At 47.1% G+C, this 20,114-nt stretch overlaps 1 pseudogene; it reads right to left on the bottom strand.

Moving 5' to 3' along the window:
- The window catches only part of LOC141948652 (hydrocephalus-inducing protein homolog), a 68,866-nt pseudogene extending 50,517 nt beyond the window's left edge, over window positions 1-18,349 (bottom strand).
- Between the last annotated feature and the right edge of the window lie 1,765 nt (window positions 18,350-20,114).

The following is a 20,114-nucleotide window of genomic DNA, read 5'->3' as shown; positions in this document are numbered from 1 at the left end:
ACACACTGCCAAGCCCTTGCATGGGTGGCCTCATTTACTGAAGTAAGCCAATTCAGCCAAACCCAGCATCAATTTTACCTGAAGAAAGGGATTCAGCATCCCGACACATTTACATTCCCAGCTGGCAAGCCCACGCTGATCCAGGCGGGAGCTGAGCTGTCACTAACACGGCTGACAATTCCCCCTGGCCCATTTCAATGCGATGCAGCCCCTACTCCAGTTTGTCACCGTGGCCAGGATGCACAGGCTTTGCTTCCCCTGCTGCCAGCCAAGCACACCCAGCTCTGCAGTCACCCATCATCTTCACCAAACCCAAACGGCTCTAATACATCACCGCAAACTCGCTGGCGTTCCACAGGTGACTAAAGAGCTCCACAGCAGCATTTGTAAACATGCCTTCATCTCTCCTGTGACCTCCTGCCTCATTTTCCCCATTGGAGATGAAATGTCAGTGTTTTCTCAAGCTGGCAGTTACCACTCATGGCTCCAGAGGCTGCTGCAGCGCAGGAAAGCTGTCTGTGGTTAGACCAAGAAGGGCAGAGGCCACTCAGGGCAGTGGCTCAGGGCATCCTGTGTAGGATAAAGACCCAGATCCACCTCTGATACCCCGCTGTAACCCTGAGCGTTGCTGCCACACTAAGGACAGCGATTCCCATTCAGTTGAGATCTCCCAGGAAATTTTTTATCGCTATTTTTTCTTCTTCCATTGCCCCAAGGAAATGGTATCTATCCTACAGGCATCCACGCTGGCTCAGAGGAAGGGGAAGATCACAGACCTGCTCACCACGCTCACTCCAGACACCCAGAGGGCTGGCAGCTCTAGAGGCAGTCCACACAGACAGGTACTGATCAACCCAAACCACACCTCACTGTAGCTCTCATGTGCTCAGTACCAAGCACCTGGCTGTCAGCCAGCCTTTGGGACTGGAGAGGACTACTAGAGGAACACTGCCAGGGAGGAGACATTTAGGGTCAGGGCTTGCTTCTCCAGGCTGCAGCCTAGTGCTGTGTAACATGAGGCTGATCCCGTTTTGCCCTGCATCCAGCCAGCAGCAATGGGGGGAAGATGCTGGGGACCCCGTACAGTCAGGGCCGGCCAGCAAAGCTCAGAGGCAGGGGAACAAGGCAGCCAGAGCCTTCCCCGACCCAGGGCAGGGCAAGGTCAGCTCCACATCATCTCCAGCTCCCACTGTGCTGCATTGGAGAAACATATTTAGCTGCTCTCTTCTCCCAAACACAAATAACCTGATTTTGGCAGAGAGCGAGTTTTGCTCCCCAGGGCTCAGGAGGGGAGACGTTACTTCATCCACTTCCCATAGGGACAGTAACTAACCCAGTGCAGGAAAACTCAATCTGATTGACAACTACGGAGCCAGAGGCAGATGCTGCCTGCATCTTCGACCTGCCCTTGAAGTAATTAATCCAATAGCTGAAGCTGAGCGCTCCCTTCCTTGCCCTGGGTATGCAGAGCCACAAAGGAGGCTCTGAGCCTGGGTCTGTGATCCACAGCAAACAAGCTGAGATTTGCTTTAGGAGAGCTCCTGCTCAGGAACTGTCAGCCCTCCCGTAAGTCATGTAGGAATTTTGATGGAAAACAGGGTATTAATCTGCCAAACACCCAGATGGTTCATCAGCAGGCTTTTAGCACGAGGCTAGAGGCTTCCAGCAGGACTAAAACCACTGAGAACTCTTCCTGCGCCCATCTCTTCGGGGGAAGCTGCTTTCTGGGGCTCTGCACCAAGAGGAGACAGGACAGTAATGGAGTAGACATTCTCCCTTGAGGGCTGGCTCTTCTTGGACATGCTGTCTCCTAACATTCACATACGAGTACTGGCTCTGATCTCTCCCCTCAAAGAGGGCGAGACCCTGCCCCCAGACTTTTGCTTCTGCGTTAGTCTCGCAGAGCCACCAAAGGGAAATGATCTGCATAATTACTCTTACTACTGGCAGCAATAAAAGCGTCTCAGTACAGAGTGTCTGTCAGCCACGTACAAGCTCACAGGGACTTTGCTAATTACTGAAGCTTCCTGTGCTGACAAAGAAATCCCCAGGGATGTGACAGCCGATGGGAAAAAAACTGTACAGAGGAATTTCAGCACCACACAACAGACCTCCTGGACTAGAAGCATGTTTTAGCACCTTGTCACAAGGTCCTGTGGGCACTGCAGGCACCCACATACAAGCACAGAATCTGGTCCTACACCCTGAAGACCACCCATCAGACCATAGTAGGTGCTTCTTGGAGACAGGAGTCTAACGTGAGTCGGGATTTAGAGAGCTCTGAGCAGAGAAGTAATCCTCCTTCCACAACTCCCAGCATCTCTCCAGCACCTCCTTTACTCCCATGGAGCACCTGATGCAGATGTTCTTGTTTCTGGGTGCTACGGGACTGTTGAGTTTGTTTTGCACTTCCAGCACAGCTCTGGGAAGCTGTCACACATCTCCTTAACCATGTGTCCCTGAGCAAAGCTCGCCCTCCCACGCCAAGCTGGTGCTACACTGTCAGGTTGCAATAAACATCATGACTACAGCAAACCGGGTCTGATGTACAAACAGCAACGCTCGGGGCAACCAGCTTGGGCATCTCACATGAGCATTGCTTGAGAGCTAAAAGAATACCTAAGCTTTATGAAGACTGACTTGGTTGAGAGTAGACTTAACCCCACAGACTTATTTTCCCACATCCACATGGGGCGGGCTAAAAGTTTTCTGGGAAGGGCCAAGCCATCAACAGGATTTTTAGTGGCACTGAGTGCCAAACCCTTTCCAAACCCGTATGTGTGCTTGGCATGCAGGCTTCAGAAACCCCTTCTGATACCATAACCTGATGTTAAGGTGATGAATGGGGATGTGCTGTAGCCCAGAACATGCCAAGTCACCCTCATTTCAGTATGAGCTGGGATTTTTCACACCCAGGCCCATGTACATGGGGGAAATGGAGAAGTTAAGACATGTAAAGCAGTGAAGGTCAAATTTTCATTGTAAATCATTATGCTCTTAGCAGCAAAGACATTTTCTTCACACTCATCTGCAAAGTTTGTAGCAACAGGACTACCACCACCGCATATACAGTCTATCCAGGGGACAGTACCTGTACTCCTAAAAGATGCTCAATTCAAATCAACCAAAGAATAGGCAAAGGCAAAATTGTGACTTATTCACACTGAAGAGCTCCATGTTTGCTTAAGCAATGCTAGAGACAGATTTGACTCAAGTTCAGCAAAAACTAAAGCCACGCACCATGCACCTGATCCTGCGTCAGTCACACTAACAACAGTGTGATTCACTGAGAACTACTGCCACTTGTGAGCAAGTCAAGACAGATACACAGCAAAGCAAGGAAAATGCCTCCCAGCACCCTAAGCTGCTATTTTGCTCTTAGTGCCTCTGTTTCATAAGAAACAGTCTGTTGGTGGCTCTGAAAGAGCAACCCAGCTGCTTTTTGTATGCGAGTCACAGGGAGTCTGACTTCACGCAGGACAAATTAGCCAGGGCTCGCCCCACGAGGTTGGATAATATTGTCTGGTGCTCTGCACTACACCTGCAATAAGCAGCTTTTAAGACTGATTGATTAAATGTTTCGGTTTCACTTCAGCAATTAATCTCAGCAACCTTTTACTTATTTGTATGCTTCAAAGCTTGAGAGATAATCCCTTAATTATTCCCTCGCTCTCCTTCTCAGTCTGTGGTTTATTGAAAAATAACTGCAGCGCTGTACTGACAGGCAGGAACAAATCCTGGCTTCATCTCCCAGGTAGCCATATTCCGGGGAGGTCGCCCACCTCAGAGCCAGCAGACAGTTTGATCCCCGTGGCCTATCCATGCAAATCACTTTTGCAAAGATTAACCATGGAAGAATCAGGTGTTTCAGAACGAACAAGACTCAAGTTTTCAAAGCAAGCCGTGAAGATCCTGGCCTTGGATTCTTTGCTTGGTCTTTTCATTTCACATGGTATAAACCCCACAGCCCTAACCTCTAGCGTAGTTAGCCCTGATCTAGCCCAGGAAAAGATCTATCCCTCTGAAGTTTATCCTATAGGTTCTTTATATCCATACAAATGAGGCACCTTTTGTTGTTCTCTATCTGAAATTTCAGTAGTTCTTTCAAGAAAGTGTCACCCAAATCAATGAGCTACTCTCAGAGAGCATAAACCATCCTCTGTGAATATGTCATTAACTGAAAAATATTAAACAAAGCTGTGATAACTCAGAAGGCTACAAAGAGCTTATGGTAAATATAGGAGCATTTCTAGAACTTCTACAAACTCAAGACAATAAAACGCTCATTGCTGGGCTAAAGCATCACAGCAGCACCCAGGTGAGGACATCACACTTCTCAGGACTGAAGTTCAGGAATAGGGACAAAACAAACCTCTCTTTCAGGCAAGAGAAAATGCACACCAAATGCATTCAGGCAGCTGAGGAAGCGTCTCAATCAGCATCACAAGATATCTCTGCTGAACCAAGGCAGACAGAAGCATTTTAACATCACACCTTTTTCTTGAGTTTTTCCCACTTACTCTTAAAGTGACTTACAAAGCTGACAGCATTTCTGTGGCCTGAGCTTGGCTTCTCATACCCTAGTATAAATTTTATACCTATCTCGGGGGGCAGCGAGCACTCCCTGCCAAACCCCAAGAGCCCTCAAGTCCTGGCTGCTTTAGTCTTGATGCTGTGAAGTGTGGGATGTAGGTGGGTAGAGGGCAACATTAAAAAAAGGTCTGTGGCAAGACACCGGAGAAGCAGTAGAGGGGACAGAGGTGTGTAAGAGACAGGGGGCATTTAGAGAGTCCAACATTCCCCAGGTTACACTTCAAACAGAGCACTGTCTAGGAATAAAACTTCACACCTGCATGTGCACACTGCAATGGAGAATCAAGGTTCCTCCTTCCTCCACTCAGCAACTCCCAGCAAAGCAGCCTGCCAAAAATCTCATTCCTGCTTGAGGGGATCCACTTTAACAACCCCCTAAACACCAACTATTTGTCACTTTTGCCTAAGGTAAAGGACAGGGGAGGCACACCTGGAGAGGGAATTAAGGTGGCTGCCACAAAGGGAAATGATGGTAAATGACTGTCACGGGGGTGTGCTGGGTGGAGAACACCATGCTGACACCAGGGTCTCCCAGGGATGGCCCAGCACACAGGACACACTGAACAGACTCACCCTTTGCCCCTTATCTGCTCTCTTCTAAGCACTGAAACACACAGAGGTTTGGGAAGAAAAGCTTTTAAAAGTAGTTTGCAAAGCAAGCGTAACATTATTCTGCTTAGAAAGGGCTCTGTTCTGAAGGATGCAGAGAGCGTGCACTGCCCGGTGCCCAGCACTTACCTGTGTCATAGTGAACTACCAGGGAACTGGAATGATCCCCAGTCTTCAGCGGGTGAAACTCCACTGTTACTTGCATGATGTCACCAATCCCAAGAGTCCCGATGGAGGGATCATCAGCGACGGGGCTGCAACGCAGAGAAAGAGACACATCAGGGCTATTGTGGACTATACTGCTTTTGCAGTCCACTCCAGCTCACTTGTGCAAGCAAGAAGCAAACACAGTCAGTAGGAAAAAACCCCAGAACATAGAGGATCAGAAACAGCGCTACTGACTCTCACTGCTGAAGAGATCCAGCTCTCCGAAGATCCTGTGGTGTCAAATGACCTCATCTCCCCCATACTCCGCATCCCCTTCTCTGCAGGGAGGTTCAAGAGTCCAACCACTACAACCAGAGGATGGTTTTTGAGGAGCACAGAGATGGGAAGAGCTATCTGCAAGCACAACTTGACACTGACTTCCTCAGGAATCTGTCTTTTCCTGACACCTAGAAACCTCACCTCAAGAGATGCAAACGTCAGGGCATTACCTGTCCCAGTGAGACTGCAGCCTAGGAATCAGACACGTAGAATAAAAGTCTTTCTGGAAGAGCAGAGAATAATTACATTTAATTTGCAGAATTCATTTTTTTTACCTTGAAAACATCCTGGTTTAGCCTAAGAAAGGGCACATTTCATCAGCATTACAATGAAAGCTGCTCTCAGAAAAGGAACAATCAGAAAAAGCTGAATGAGTGCAAATGCAGATTAGAGCCATACAACAACATGGAAACAAGACACAAAAGGAGGATCCCATTTACAGCCGGAAGGATTAAATCTCTGGTTAAAGGAAGTGCCATTACCAGGAGCATTTCAAGACGAGTTTATCAGGAGGTTTTCTGTGTATTCACAAGCACTGCAATCTGGGACTCTGGGTTGTAATCCAAGCTCAGTAACTTTTTGCTTGGCCCACCGAACAAATTTTGTGCAATGCGTTGGAAATAATTGCAATAATGTGTTGGGGTACTTTGGATTTAATACGAGCAATTACGATTTGTTGCCAGGTAAAAGGCTTTTGGCTGACAGACACAAAACTCAGTGCTTTAATGCAAAGGGATAACTCAGGTGAAACATGCTTCTGCACAATGGCAGCTGGCTTTGTGGCTATTCTACAGCCCCATTTAGAAGCCAAAGTTACTGGTTTTAGTGCTTTGCTGGTGGTCAATTTATCACCTTAAAAACATGTTCTGGAGAGTTTTACCATGATTAGAGAATGCAACACACACAAAAATAATGAGAACAACTGGAGCCATGCGCAAGCTGAACTTTGTTCGCGTAAGTAGTGACAGCTGATGAAATTGCTGGAGTTTCTGCTCATTAAGGAGATCTTGCTGCAGTTAGGGGCCTGACCTGTTCCCATTACAGTTAGTGAGAACACTGCTACCGAAGCACTAGGCCTGCAATGTTTATGTGCTGGACCTGAGGCTTTGGAGAGAGAGGAGGAAAGACAAGGCACCACCAGCCTCAGAACTGGATTGCTCTATGTGGTCCTGCATCCCCACTGACGGTTATGCCAGAACTGCTGCAGGTGTCTGCTGCTGCTTGGGTGGGAAAGGCACAGGTTTTGTTTTTTTCCCTTTTCTTTTGCCAGAGATGTTGCCAGAACAGAAAAGCTGCTAGTTAAGGGGGATCCCGGACAACACTTCAGCACTACCTCCCATCCCATCACCTTCCTACTCCTTCCCCATGTCTACATACTCCTGCCCTCAGATGGATGGGATGGGAATAACACTCCTGGGGGTGACTTCAGGGGATGCCTGAGAAAGAAGATATCTTCATGTTTTCAAATTATCAGAAGAGGAGGATCCAACCAAGTTCAGGACTCACTTCTCAGGACTGAGAAACGGAGCACAAATCAGATGCTGCACGTCCTACATCCCACCCCATGCTGTACCCACAAGACAACTCTCTTACTGCTCTAGCAGGAGATCGTTATCCCTCTCCAAGACCCAAAGATGCAAGATCCATGGTTAAACTTAACTCCCCTGAATTTCAGTCAACATCACTAAGCTGTTGCCTGGAGCCTACAGATAAGAAGAGATGCTAAGGAGACATCCCTGATACACAGTAATAGCCAAACGAAAACCACTGCCAAGAGATGAAGCTGGAGGGCTAAACTTTGGCTTTTTATCCATTAATTGTGAGCTGCTCTTTAAGATAATTTTCAGCCTGTTAGATCTACCCTTTTAATGAATCACTACTGCTCCTGAAAGACAGAAAAGATAAGGTTTGGAGGTTTTTTAATAGCTCGTTTTCTTCTGACGTGCTTTTTAACTATGTCCATTTGCATGTTTGCTTTGTTGTACAACATCTAAACTTTCACAGGTCCAGATCCCCCAATGGCACCTTGCAATCCCCAGCTTGTATAAACTTATCTAGCCACACCAATTTAGAAGAGACCTGCCCATCAGTACTTGCTGAGATCTTGCCTGTTATTGCCCTTCAGAAAGAAAGCAACACTAGATTCATAAGCAATTTCATAATGATATATTTTGGCATTTACATCTTGCTTACTTTTACCAGGCAACAGCTCCCCATCTTGACAGAGTTGGGCAAAAGTTATGTCCTGTGATGATACCAAGGGTCAAATACTCCTGACGTAACTGAGAAACACGACTGACAAGTGAACAAAGCTGGCAGTTCTGTGGCTCAGGCTCCCAAACCACCACGCCACCTTTTCTCCTGCAACCACACCTTTGGTAAATGCAGTGTGCAAGGAGGATGCAACATATTTCAAGTGCCATGGCATGTTCATCTTCTGCAACCAACCTTTCTTTGGTCTACTGGTGCCTTAATTTGCATTATAAAATCATTGGAGTTTGGGAGAATCGATTTCATTACAAGCTACCTTCAAACCCAAGACAGTAAAATTACTGGTGATTGAATTGCCTCATCTGTCCACTAGGATCTACTGCAGGAAAAAAAACAAAGTAATGGTATAACAGCCAAAGTCAAGCAGTGTAACTATTCCAGTAAACCCAGTCTGTCACGGTCAAAGCATCCAGAACTCCATCTCGGTGCTGAAAAATCCTGTGTGGAGTCAGCATCTCGCCAGCTCTCTATTTCCCTCTTCCACTGCAGCTAGGCTCTATTTTCATATCCTTGGATAGTCTTCGTACACCCTATGGTAACTCTCCAATCTCACGCCTCCATGTAGTGTACGGTACTACAGGAAGGGATGCAAGGGGGCTCGAGGCACTGTGCCTTGTAGGATCATTTCCTGAGCTTTCAGAGCTTGGTGGGGACATTCCTAAATGGATCTTCTCTCGGACTGATCCCCTCTGGCCCCATAGCATGGCATAGCACAACGTTGGCAGTGTCAGGAAAAGGCAGAGCTGCACTGATCTGCTTCCAGACACCATTTTCAACTTGAATGTACTGGAATGACATTTATCTCCGTGAATGTCATGGAGCAGAAACTCATTATCCTACCTTAACAATGAGACAACAGGAAGAGACATTTTCTATTTATACTATTATTATTTTTTATTACCATGCTATGCAGTTAAGAGCTGGGTATGGACCTGCAGAGGGAGGAGAGGCACAAAGCCAGACTGCATAACGGCGAGTGCTTTGGTGGTTTGCTCCCTTCATGAAAAAGTGGTCAAAACGCAGCCATGTTTCTGGTAGAAACCATGGCAAGGGAGAGCTCCAAACAGGAACAGCAGAAGGATGCTGAATTGGCCCCTGGATTCACTTAAGAGCTCTTTCCAGGAGGGAAATGCACAACAGAAAACATCGAAATCTTTAGATAAACAAGTAACAGGCAGGGAACGTCATCATGAAGTGACCAGATGTAAGAGCTGAGCTCCCAGTACTGACTGAGAGGAAAGGTTAGGATTGGAGATGGGCTGAAAAATGCACTGAAGGTGAAAGCAGACAGCTAATGCTTGATGCCACAGAGAAGGGAATCCAGAGAAAGGAAGCAAGGAAAAGCGATATGAGCAGCACGGTGGACTAGGAAATGGTGGCATCTGCAGCTGACTCTTGAATGGGCAAGAGCCTGAACTTGCTCAGGCCAGAAAAACAGAAGTTTAAATTGTATAGATAGAGAATAAAGGATACAGAGGTCACCTGATGGGTCTGTAAGCTTAGACAGATCTCTCATTCCCTTCTACCCCACTAATCACCCCCAGCAGCGCTACAGGCTTGGGGAGGAGTGGCTGGAGAGCTGCCAGTCAGAGAGGGACCTGGGGGGGGTGATTGACAGCCGGCTGAACAGGAGCCAGCAGTGTGCCCAGGTGGCCAAGAAGGCCAATGGCATCCTGGCTTGTATCAGAAATAGCGTGGCCAGCAGGGACAGGGAAGGGATCTTACCCCTGTACTCAGCACTGGTGAGGCCGCACCTCGATGAGTGGGTTCAGTTTTGGGCCCCTCACTCCAAAAAGGACATTGAACTACTTGAGTGTGTCCAGAGAAGGGCAACGGAGCTGGTGCAGGGTCTGGAGCACAGGTCTGATGGGGAGCGGCTGAGGGAACTGGGGGGGTTTAGTCTGGAGAAGAGGAGGCTGAGGGGAGACCTCATGGCCCTCTACAACTGCCTGAAAGGAGGGTGCAGAGAGCTGGGGATGAGCCTCTTTAACCAAGTAATAAGCGATAGGACAAGAGGGAATGGCCTCAAGTTGCACCAGGGAAGGTTTAGACTAGATGTCAGGAAGTATTTCTTTACAGAACGGGTTATTAGGCAGTGGAATGGGCTGCCCAGGGAGGTGGTGGAGTCCCCACCCCTGGAGGGGTTTAAGAGTCGGGTCAACATAGCGCTGAGGGATATGGTGTAGATGGGAACTGTCAGTGTTAGGTTAATGGTTGGACTAGATGATCTTCAAGGTCCTTTCCAACCTAGTTGATTCTGTGATTCTGTAATCATCCTCCTCCTCTCACATGCAAGCATGCTTCTACATATCGACACACACCAAAGCTGTTTTGCGATACTAAGACTGGCTTTAACAGAACACCACATCCTTAAGAATGGGAATAAGAAGAGACTAAAACAGTCCTGAATTTAAGTCTGTAAGGCTGGCACTCCTTTCCCCTAGCACCTATGCCATAACTCTTGATTACTGCATCTCATATATATACTTTAAGCTCTCCAGGACAGGGAACATAGCTCATTCATTTCCAAAGCACAGTTTTAAGTGTTCTGTGATAATAATTCATCATCAAGTTATTATGGAAGTCTTTCCAAAGAATTAGTGACATTAAGCTTCACTACCTCTGTTAATAACGATGCAGCTTTTGTTATAGCCTCTATAACAGGGAAATGAATCCCCCAACATTAGCAGAAGAATGGCCTCTCTTGTGAAAACCTCTTTAAAAATATTCCTACAAAGACAATGGCCAGCTAATGATCTGTGAGGCCTGTGGAGCGGTCTGTTGGTGCGATTCTCAAGCCAACTTGTCATGCCAGCTGGGAGGCCAATTCTCTTCTGCTGGGGTTGCTAGAACCACAGGGCTCACCTGGCAGCTCTGTGGTTGGAGTACAGGCAGTAAGGAACCAACCATTGATGGCTGCTATCAAGAGACTCAAGTCGTTAGTGCGAAAACTCACAGGTATGGTAGAGAAAAGAATCAAGAAAAGAGCTGGTGCAATGCAGTCAGGATATGTCACTCCATATGGTCCCCCAGTGCTGGCTGGAATAACCACTCCTGGCACACCATGGCCTCATCACATAGGGAGAACATGGTTGTTCTGGTCTTGGGCTGCAAGTGGACATCCTGACCTGCTCAAGGGGAGGGAACACACAATTCAGTGGAGGATACCAAACTGGGGGACACAGTCGATGCACTGGAGGGCTGGGCTGTTTTTCAGAGGGACAATGGGCTGGAGAAACAGGCTGATGTGAACTTCACGTAGTTCAGGGATGGAAAATGTGAAATCCTGTATTTGGGGTGTGGAATAACCCCTAGTACAGAGTGGGCACTGATGGGACAGGAAACATTTCCACAGAAGAGGACCTTAGGGGCTGGAGCACAGGACACACAGGGAGATGCTGAGATAAATGGGTTTGTACAGTCTTGAGAAGGAAAGATGAAAGCTGATCTTACTTACTTGTTGTGGTACTTGCAAGCCTGATCCAACTTTGACACTGGTCTTTGCTTCAAGCAGTGTGTTTGCCCAGATGATCTCCAGAGGTCCCTTCCAACCAAAGTTATTCTATGATTTTATCTTCTAAATCAGCCCAATTCCATTTCACATATTCCCCAAATCTCTCATATTTCCTATACATCTTGCGTATATGTGTAGGCAGATGGTAGATAGACAGGCTTTAGAACTCAACCTTTAAAGAAAGTTCCCAGTGAAGAATTCATTATGACGTATTGCTGAATACTTAAAGAAAAAAATAAAAGAGAGCAGAAACTTCAGAGTATTTAAAAAGAAATCTGACAGAAAGTCAGGGCAACTTAATTAGAATAAAATGCTGCTTATATTCAAAGATTTAAATCATCTGTTTGAAATTTCAAACTGGCTTTCAAAAGTTCATAATGAAATGGAAGAGATGACAGATGCCCTCAGCTGACGATGGAAATCATATCAGCTTTCGATCTCTGTACACATGCAACCCAGTTATTCAGAATATTCTTTGGTGTAGTTTGAAATAAAACGTTTGCAGTGCTTCCCATTTCTTTATTGCAAATCAGGACTGAAATATTTAATTGCTGAAGTTCAGAAACTCTTCAAATCCATATCATGCAGGATTCCACATGTGCTGTATCACTCAATAGAAGAGTTGGAAATTACATTGCAGAAAGATGCTAGATTTCATTGAGTATTTATTTTGGTGGTGACATCTAGATCTGGAGATCCCAGAGAAAAACTGTGCAGTGATTTGCAAGTTCCTGCCTAAGTGTTTCCCCAGTGAGAAGAAGCAGCCTGCTTAAATAGCCTTGCCAGGCTTTGGTGGAAGCTCCTCTTGAACCCTCATGTTTCACAGGAGGAAAGTAAAAAGTTGTCTTTTGAGCCCTGTTTTCCTGGGGAAGAAGTTGAAGCAACTCAGGTGCACCAAGTCAGACAGCAGGTCTTTGCTGCATTCTTGACCTCAGACCTCTGGGACCAGGGAACTCACAACTAATTACCCACCAAATGAACCAATTTCCTTGCAGCTGCGGTGTCAAAAAGACATTACCCTCTCCCATTCAGCAAACTGGAAAACCAGTGACTGTCTTCTGAGACAAAAAGGAGCAGTACAGGCTGTCCACAACACAACTCATGTCAGGCATTTGATTAGGGGACCACCACGTGCTCGCAGCCTCCCAGAGAATGGGTGTCTTTGGCCAACACTGGTATGTAACCATTTCAGAAGGTATTCATGATCAGGAGGTTGCAAGCTGGATACTTACATATTCGAGCACTCTCCAGGAAATCTGGGAGAGATAAAGCTCTAGAAGAAAAGGCCCCCAACCCATGCACCAGACACTTGCTGCATCTTTTGCCTGTGCCCTCATTAGCATGCTGCTTTGGGACTGTAGTGCAGTTTTGAAGCCAGTGTCGGCTCATCTCCACTTAAGAGCTCATTCTACTTAGTATTTGGTCCCAGGGACCAGACCAAACCTACCAGATAACAAAGTTCCTGGACCACACAGTGTTCTTCTCAGGGCCTCAATACCAATTGCTTTGATCTACGATCTCTAATTGCACTTGCTAATGTAGACACAGCTGCTGATAAATTCTTAAATGTCTCTCTCACCAGCTCTCAGCTCGCCCATTTCCGAACACCACATTTGGTCTACAGGAACCGAGCTCCTAGAGCTGTTGCCTGCCTGCCGTGCAGCATCTTACACAGCCCAAGCTGCCTTCCTGTGTTTGCTCTTTCAATCTAACAGAATCAGTCTTGCAAGACGCTGTGGTGGAGACACCCCTGCAGTACCAAACCTTGCCGCAGCACACAGAGTTTTATCAAAGGTTGCATCATGCTTAAAACACTATAAGCAACAGCAAAACCCATGTGTCCTGCCCATTTTCAGCTTCGGCTGCAATACAGCAGCTCAGATGCTCTTGTTCCTTGTTGTTAACGTTTACCAACCCTGTTATCATGCAACAGTGTTTTGCACAAAGAAGACAAGCTCCTTTACCTCTCAGTGCTGATGCGGTAGCGAGCCTCCCGGTTCCCGATGTTGCGAACCAGCAGAGTTTTCTGGGAGCTGTACTTGACTGGACAGACAGAGAAGTTCAGCTGGTCAGGGAAGTCCAGGATAGCTCAGGCACCTATAGCTCGGATTGGCACAATAAACTCTTCCGTTTCTGTGATTCAGGTGAGCTGGTGGAAATAATCCTGCAGGGAAAGAAACCATCTCAGCGCAGTACATTCAGTACCATCCCACAGCAGAAGAAAAACTGCTGTTTTCTATGACTCTAACAGCAGCATCCAATAATGTCATAGTACTTTTTACCTTAATGGCCTTTCATTCCTGTAGCATGACTTGAACAGGGCTGTTAACTTGCAAAGAAGAAACAACACCATTGATTCACCTGCTTTCACAGCAAGCTGGCAGAACCAGACAAAATTATCTGATACTTTGATTCAGAGGCACCAAAATAGAGCAATTTCATGGAAGGGATTACAGCAGTAACGAGAACCCGCTTCGATCACCACTGCAGATGATCAAAGGGCCCACCAAGAACTCAGTTGTGCCACAGCACTGACTCCAATCCCAGCACCCCAGTGACCTCACTGACGCTGGCCAGGGGATGCTCAGGTGCAGTTTCAAAAGGACTTTGCCACATGAGCGATCAACACTCAGTCTGCAGTGAAATACTTCACAAGCTGGACACGGTAATTGTTTTAATGTCAGGTGAGCGTAGGGTACCTGTGTATTTCCCACTCCTTCCCAGAGCATTATAGGGACAAGGCTGGGGACACACACCCTTAAAAGCTATCTGATCCATCTCCCCACCCCAGAAGTGGCTCAGCTCTACACCCAAACTATTCTTGCAAGATGTTTGACAAGTATTTAAAAGCACTAACAATGCCACCCATGCCCTCAGCAGCCTTTTCCAGCTTTACCCTAGATTTAAGAGTTCTTCCTGTGTCTAATCTCAATTTCCCTTTAGAGCTCACCTAGCCTCAGGGGACGTATGAAAAAGCTTTGCTTCTTCTCTGCTGCAGAGTTGATGCCTTATTAGCATGCCTACCTGAGGCAGGTGGTAGCAGGAGCTGCAAATGGGAGACACTGGGACAGCCCTGCCAGAGCAAACTCAGCTGTGCTATTCCCCCTCATTGGCTCGTTCACAAAAGAGCCAGACAGTCCCCCCCAGCTGTCTGGCATTTAGCAGCAGGGAGGCAAATCAAATCATCAAAATCATTTTACTGTAGGGAGGAGCAGATCCATCTCCAGATGGACGGTGTGGCATCGCAGGGCTGCAAGTATCCCCTTGCCCCTGCTGAAATCACTGGTAAAACTGTTGCAGCAGGGCCAGGAGCCATCACCTCCAGCAGCTCTCTTATCGATGAATTGATAAAAGCTCTGCATCTTATCACTCACTTGCTGTCCTGATCTTTTTTCCTCGGTGCTTTTAAGTTGTTTGATATTTTTATCATTGTTGAAGCAGCAAGCAGACAAATTGATTTAGGAATTGCACACAACAAACTCTCTTAACCAGAACAGATTCAGATTCCTCTGTGCTTGGGCTTTCCTGCTCTCCCACACCTGTCCCCTCCAATCCTGGAAGGGCCCTAAGGCAGCCAGAGGAGGCACAGACACAGAACTACTGCTTTAACCCAACAACTAACACCCAGCGCTACCCACCAGCTGAGGTTTAAGGTTGCTGTAACAGATGCGGTCACAGCCAAGATGTAAAAAGAACAAAGAAGGATCTTTTCCTCTAGACATATCAAATATTCACACTGGACCTTGCAGAAGGGCTTTTGTGTCTCATATTTGGAAGGTAAAATAGCAGGAAGGGAACTGCAGCAAACGACCTACAGAATTGAGTATCACATTTCAGGAGGGCGTTTCATCTTCAGCAAGTCTTTCTGAATTAGCAATTTTGTACTCAATCCTGCAGCCTAAGCCATCTAAAATAAAAAGGTATGGGCAGCCCAAGTGAATTTAAAGCACCTACTATCTGGGTACTTCACATCCTGGACTGTTTAGATCCTCAGAAACTGCATTAGCAAATGAAGAATGCTATTTACTTTTTTTTTTTGTTCCTTTGGCCACACTGCTCTAACAAAGGGACTGTAAAGCCACTTGAAAGCTGCCTGCCTTGCTAAGTCTTGGCATGCCATATTTACTTATCTCTCCCTTCCAGATGCCAGGTAGACAGAGGAGGATGCAAGGAGTTCAGATCAGCAGAGGGATAAAGAAAAAAGAAACTTCAACAATTGGAGGTATTTAAGGGAAATACCAGGAAACCATTTTCAAGTCACTGTCATTGCTAAGGAGCAAGTGGATCCACAGCAATGTAAATGAGAGCCCAAGGAATAAATGCCTCCCCCAGGTGTAATCCCCCCAAAAGCAAGCACTTGCCACCTTCCCAGCTCTGCTGCTGGGAAGGGGCACTGGGACTGCCTGCACTGGGAAAGGGACTTCTCCAGGTACACGAAGGCAAGGCTAAAGCAACAGGGATTTGGCCTCACAGAGACAACCATGACCTTGAGAGAGAAAGTTGCCTCTCACCATTCATGCACACGCACGTTGCGTGCTGAGCCCCTTCTCCAGGGACGCTGCCTCCTGTACAAGGCTGGACTCACAGCTCTGCAGTGCCCTGACCCTTCAGCCACACTCTGTCACCCACCAGAATGGGACCTTGCACCAAGCTGAACGCAGCCTCAGGCCAAACGGGGGGAAAGCCAAGGGAAGAGGGGTGCCAGGCAGAAGCTGGCTGTTGAGGCTGCTGTGAACCCACAGTCTCGTGAGCTTTTGCAAGCTGAATCACCCTCCCTCGGGAGGAGATAGAGGCTGCAGTTCTCCACTGCAGCACTGCCCTGCGTTACCAGCTCGGCTAGGCACTTGCTTACAGTCTGCGGTTACAGCTGGAACCAGTTTACAGCCTTGTTTTACTTCACAACTGCAAACCCTTAGACTGTTTCAAATCAGGTTTCTAAATGCCTGGGTGAGAGAGGGGTTGCATCACTTCTATGCTTTAAAGATTGTTTTTAGACCCACCAGTTTCAGGCTACAGATTTTCATGAAAATACAACTTCATCCTTCCTACAACTCCTCTCCCAGTTTCAAGGAAAACATCTGTCACTGTACAATGGCTCTTCTTCTTTTATTCACCTTTGAGAAGCAAGAAGTTACAAGCTCTGGCCTGCAAAAGTATCCCCACTGGCATTTGAATTTGCACCCAATGAAATTAAAGAACTGCTTGTGGCTCAGAGATGGCATCTCAGGCTCTTTGCAAACTCAGGTTAACATTAATTACTGTCACAGCGACACCAACCTTAAGTGCCCAGTACACCAGCAAACACAGATGTTGGTTTTGCTACATAACCAATCCTAAATACTTCACTGAATTCCTCGCAGCAGACAACTGCAAAGAAGAGATCCTTGGAGCACGAGGCAACGTAGCAAGTCAAGCAGGGAAAGCTCCCTGCTGAAACCAGGATATCATAGAGGCTGGGAAATAAGGGCCATGAAAAGAGAGGAGAGACTGGAGGGTGAAGACAGCTTCCCATGAGAAGGGGTGGCCCTTCTCCTGCCTCCCTCAGCCACCAATTCACAGGAGGCTTTGAAATCAGTCACTTTGCTCCAGGTTCATTTTGCACAGGGCCATTTACCTTGATTTTCTGCCCCTTTCCTTCCCGCAAGAGTCATCTTAAAAGTGTACTTGGAATTGCTTCTGTGTGCTACCAAACATCTAACAGCGCCCGACTGAATTTTAAAGGAGTTAATTTCGGTAATGCAATAACTCATCAGCCTGTCATATTTCATATTAATCAATGAGCATTAATTCAGTCTCCACTGAGCATCAGTAATGAATTTGGCAAACCTTACAGACTGAACTTGTATTGCTTGAAAATATTGTATTGCTACAGCAAAAAGAGCGAGAGGACAAAACAGAATAAGCTGTGCTATGTTTTCATAGGCTTCTTGCTTCCTTCTTCCTTTAAGGTAACCTATTAATAAGCCCAAAGGACACACAAATGTATTCCTGTCTGTTTATTTGCCAGTCACTTCCACAATGGTTTCCAATTTGGTGGAGACTGTCAGTCCATAATGCAAGGACACCTGGAACACAGGGTGGCACGAGAACACCCACATAGTACAACTGAAGCCCTAAACCAGAAATGTGTACATCAGAAGCAGCAAGAGTAACTAATTGGAAATGTTGCCCAACAGAAAAATTAGCATTTCGTATTTCTAACGCAAGTGCCAGTAAACAAAGAGACATGTCAGCTATTTATCTACTTTCTGACAGTCCGATCATGTGGCACATTCCCAAATGACTGCAAGACAATAGGAAACTGCTCATTTTTCAAGCAAGGGCTACATGGCACGTGGCATTTCAGCCACTAACAACTCACATGGTCCTTTTATTTAGGGCTTAGCAGCAATTTTACTCCCTCGAATCAGGAGTGACTTCGCTGAAGTCAGACTTACCCCAGGGAAGAACAGAGAATTATATAAACCAACTCCACAGCAGGAGGACTGCCCAGCCCTGGCAGAGGGGTTTGTACCTGCGTCCTAGCTCACTGGGTGATCCACCATCCCTGCAGATGATGGAGCAGCAGAGGGGCAGAGGCTGTTCAAAGGCAGCACTCGTCAGCCTTCCACAACTAACACACAGGTATTCTGCGTGCAAGCCACTGCAAGCCCAACGCAGGTGGCTCTACAGAACCATTTCTCAAAGCCTCTTTGCTAAGGGGTTTTCAAGGTGCCGTGCACCTCCTGACTGCGCTATTGATGCATTTCTAGCTGAGCTACAGCACTCTGGTACTTCGCTGACTCACACTCCATCAAGTACGAGACAAAACGTTCGATTCGTACAAAATTCTGACTCTGCTGTATAAATCCCCACGTGCTCCTCGCTGAGCAGCATGCACCCCTCTGCCCATGCCCTGCACAACCCCCAGTGCAGCAGAAACCACCGGAGTGTCACTGAAGCTGTGCAGAGGACCTCTCGCTGGCAGAGCTCCCTGCTCCATACACTCGCCAGTTCAAGGGCAAGACAAGGGACAAAGTATTGGACATCGGTGTTCTTGAGGGTTCTCTTGTCCTACTTGTATCTGTGGTGATGTTCACGTGTTGCTCTGCTGCCTCTCTAAACTTAAAGAGCAGCACTTTGCCCTTCACGGGCACCAATTTACCTCTCCCACCCCCAAAATGAACACTAATTAATATGAATAAATCACATTTTGAAGGCACCAGTGTACTTTACAAAGCCTACCTCAATGAGATTAAGCTCTTGTGTCACTCGGGTAGTTTGGAGAACTGCCCTAGGCCAACATAATTTTAACCCTAAATATTAATGATGTTAAATAATTTCTCAGGCCCTCCAAGGGAACAGATTATTTCACAAGCATGGGGAACTAGGGACCACAGGGCATTTCCTCTTCAGTTTTCTATATCCATGCTGTTTGAGGATAGGACAAAGTGTTAAACTAAATCTAAGCAGCAAGTGAAAGATGAAAAAGCAGGTATGCCCAAAAGAGATCTTGCACCTCTGGCTGGGTGCAGAAACATCTGCTGGCTCAAAGCTATCCCCTAGCCTCACCTCTCCAACAAAGTCATGCGAAGAACAGTGCTAAGAGGTAGCAGGATGCTGGTAGAAAGAGTCAGCCTGCCTGTCCATGTTTCCCTGCAATGCTTCCTCCCTTCTATGCCAGGTATTAAATCCTACTGTACTAACGAGCCCCCAGATAACAGCATTGACCCTTCACATCACAGCACTGAGAATCAGACTTGCCAGGGCCACAGCACTGATGTGCAAACTTCTAAGCAAAAGCATGGCATGTTTGGCATGGAAGAGGTGCCAGCTGACAGAGCAACCACAACAACATGCATGCAGACACAGCCACACCACAGGCTCTGGGTAATGTGTCTGCCTGCAGATTGTACCTGTCTGTTTATTCCTGTACATGCTCTTTCAAGCAAATGTCTCAAAGTCACCTGCAGCCCACCAACCTCCTGCCAAGTTAGGGACATCTAGAGCTCAGTGTGCCTGTGCCAGGCTGGCTCCCTGCCACGTGTACAGCACTCCCTCTGCCCCAGCCTTGCAGCTGGATCACAGACAGACAAGTGTCCTCAGGGACAGCACAGCTGCAAGGCTTGAAAACAGAGGGTACGGAAAAGCATCATCTTTGCTCCAGCCCAGGGTGAGGCAGAGAAGTGGCTGCCAGATGGGAAACAGAAAAGCTCTCTGGATATATTTGTTCCTCTAGTATTTTCCATAATAATTAAACCCCTACCATTGGGTAGAGAGATGGCTAAACATCTTATCAACACCCCACCCTGCCATTTTCCTACTGTTCCATGTGCATCTCCCCTCGTGAACGCTCAAGAAAGCGCAGGGAAGGAAAGCACAGCCTGTCAGTCCCTGCTGCAGCAGCTAACAGCACCCTGCAGTGCCAAGAGGGGACCAGCTGCAGACTGCCTGGCCACAGCCTGGAGCAGACCCCACAGCAGGCTGTGGGCTATAACCAGTGGGCAACAAAAGTGATGACTTCAGACATAATGTTCCGCTGTCTCACTACCGTGTCCAACACGCTAGGCATTAAGGTGACTCCAATTTTCAAAGGTGGTGGTCCTCACTCTGATCAGGCTCACTTCAGGTCCTCCAAATAACAGGTCACTTTTAAACACCT

This window comes from Strix uralensis, chromosome 12 (genome assembly GCF_047716275.1).
Source record: "Strix uralensis isolate ZFMK-TIS-50842 chromosome 12, bStrUra1, whole genome shotgun sequence".
NCBI lineage: Eukaryota > Metazoa > Chordata > Aves > Strigiformes > Strigidae > Strix > Strix uralensis.
The sequence above is the reverse complement of the archived record's forward strand: the minus strand, read 5'-3'. Positions and strand labels throughout refer to the sequence as shown.